Raw genomic sequence first — 2,500 nt, 5'->3', positions numbered from 1 at the left:
GCCGCAGCGTTGACTCTGCGACCTAAAATCCGAGCTCCGATGTGGGAGGGCAGTTGGCTCAAAACATAGTCCACCGCAAAATTGAAAAGGAGGGGGGAGAGGGGATCACCCTGACGTACTCCCCTTGCCGGCTGCACGGGCACGCCCACGCCGCCGCCGCCCGCTATCACCGTCGTGCTGCCCTCGTAGCACCTCTCGACGTACTCAATAAAGCAATCCGGCAGGCCATGCGCCCTCAGCACGGGGCGGAGGGCAGCATGGTCCACCGAATCAAACGCCTTAGAGACGTCGATCGACGCCACAAAAACAGAGCGACAGGAGCGAACTGCGTCGGTGAGAGCTGTGTCCAAGATGAAGGTGTTTTCCAACATCCCATCCCGGGGGATGAATGCCCGCTGACGTTCGTCCACAGCACAAGCACGCATCAGGCGTGACGCGAGAACCTTATGAAAGGTCCGCGCCAACACCGAGCAGACCGTAATGGGGCGAAAGTCAGCGGGGGATGTTGGTGCAGCCGTTTTGGGGAGTAGTGTCGTCCGCGCGCGAAGCAGACTCTCGGGGAGGGCACGGGCCAGGAGGAAGAGGTTCAAGAGTTTCTCCAGGACTTCGTGCGGCAGGCGCCGCAGCTCCGCTGGGGTAAGGCCGTCCGGCCCGGCTGCCGACCCCCTGGGCGGCAAGGCAGCAGCGACCTCCTCACGCGTGACCGGCCCCCATAGGCACTCAGGAGCGACAGGCTCCGAGTGCGGGAGAAGGCGGTCACGGATGAAGCCGGCGGTGGAGATCGGCTTCTTGGTGAAGAGGTCCGCCCAGAAGTCCAGCAGACCGGGGATGTCAGGTGGCGGCTGCAGTAGGGTGCCGTCCAGCAGGCCACGCACGCAACGTGCACGCGACCTACGGAAGGCGTCCTGTGTCCGCGCGTACGCCCAACGGCGCCGCTTGCGCTTCTGCAGCGGCGGGGCGGCAGGCGGCCGCTTCGATGGTTGGCGCGGCCGCTGTGTCCTGGTACTCGTCCTCTCCCTCCTGGACCCGACCGACGCAAGGGCATCCGGGAGCATGCCTAGGATGACCTCAGGCGGCGTGCCCCGCCCCAGACCAACAACTCGGTCCAGGGCAGAGAAACGCTGGGCGGAAGCAGGCAGCTCCGCAAGATGCTCCCAGATGGCGGCGTCAGTCGGTCCCTCCGCAGGCGGCCCGGTGGTGTCGGCCGCGAAGTCCGCAGCTGCGTCGTCGGACGGCGCAGCGCCATCGCCCGCTTCAGGCGGCTGCGTCACCGCTCCCCGGCGGGACGCCGGCTCTTCCCCCCGACCGATCTCAAGTGCCTCCATGAATTCGCGGACAAGCTGCTTGTGGGCAGCTTGCCGCCGTCGGCACTTGATTGCCTCAAGCGTTCGGTCGGGGAACATCCTAATCAGCTCTTGGTTGACAAAGAAGAACCGAGCGTCCCTCTCAAGGAACAGTTCCGCCTCCGCTTTGGCGAGCGAAAGGACTTCTTCTTCCGTCCACCTCGCGCGGTGCCTCTCCGTGATGATCTCCGCGTTGGTAGCCGCCAGGTGTTGGCGGCGGCGGTGAACCCCGAGGCCGTTTTTGGTCGTAAAAGTGCGGTGGCACTCTCTGCAGGCAAATGTAGCTACACGATCTATCGGATCTTCGTCTCGGCCGGTTGGCCGGATAGGTGCTGGGGTAGCTGGGGTGGCACCTTCAGCGGAAGGGCCACCTTTTCTTCTTTCTTCATTGTTGCCCCCAACTATAAAGGGATAATGCGAGGGGGGGCTGGTAACCCCCCCAAGCCCCTGGTGCGGTCTTCCACTCTGCGAAATCAGCGGGCCCACGTGAAGGGGAGAAGACCGCAGGAGAGGAGAGGCTAAGAGGGCTAGGCCCATGTATTGCGCATCACTCCCCCAGTAGCTACAACCCAAGGAAGGCACCTCGCAGCAGCAGCACGACCACATCAAGACCCTGCTTCGAAAAGCCGAGTCCGGATGCAGCCACTCCGCCGCTACTTGGCTACCTTAAGAGAGTCATAGTTACTCCCGCCGTTTACCCGCGCTTGCTTGAATTTCTTCACGTTGACATTCAGAGCACTGGGCAGAAATCACATTGCGTCAACACCCGCTAGGGCCATCGCAATGCTTTGTTTTAATTAGACAGTCGGATTCCCCCAGTCCGTGCCAGTTCTGAGTTGATCGTTGAATGGCGGCCGAAGAGAATCCGCGCACCCGCGCGCCCCCGGAGGAGCACGCTAAGGCGGACGCGGCCTCGCAGCAAGGAAGATCCGTGGGAGGCCAAGGCACGGGACCGAGCTCGGATCCTGCGCGCAGGTTGAAGCACCGGGGCACGAACGCCGCGCAGGCGCGCGCATCCTGCACCGCCGGCCAGCACGAGGCCAACCAACGGCGAGAGCAGACCACGCCCGCGCTAAACGCCCGCACTTACCGGCACCCCTACGGCACTCACCTCGCCCAGGCCCGGCACGTTAGCGCTGACCCACTTCCCGACCAAG

General features: G+C 63.8%; 1 pseudogene; it reads right to left on the bottom strand.

The window, feature by feature from the left end:
- The window catches only part of LOC126150043 (large subunit ribosomal RNA), a 7,931-nt pseudogene that overhangs the window by 3,039 nt on the left and 2,392 nt on the right, over positions 1–2,500 (bottom strand).

Source organism: Schistocerca cancellata, unplaced genomic scaffold (assembly GCF_023864275.1).
Source record: "Schistocerca cancellata isolate TAMUIC-IGC-003103 unplaced genomic scaffold, iqSchCanc2.1 HiC_scaffold_964, whole genome shotgun sequence".
Taxonomy (NCBI): Eukaryota; Metazoa; Arthropoda; class Insecta; order Orthoptera; family Acrididae; genus Schistocerca; species Schistocerca cancellata.
The sequence above is the reverse complement of the archived record's forward strand: the minus strand, read 5'-3'. Positions and strand labels throughout refer to the sequence as shown.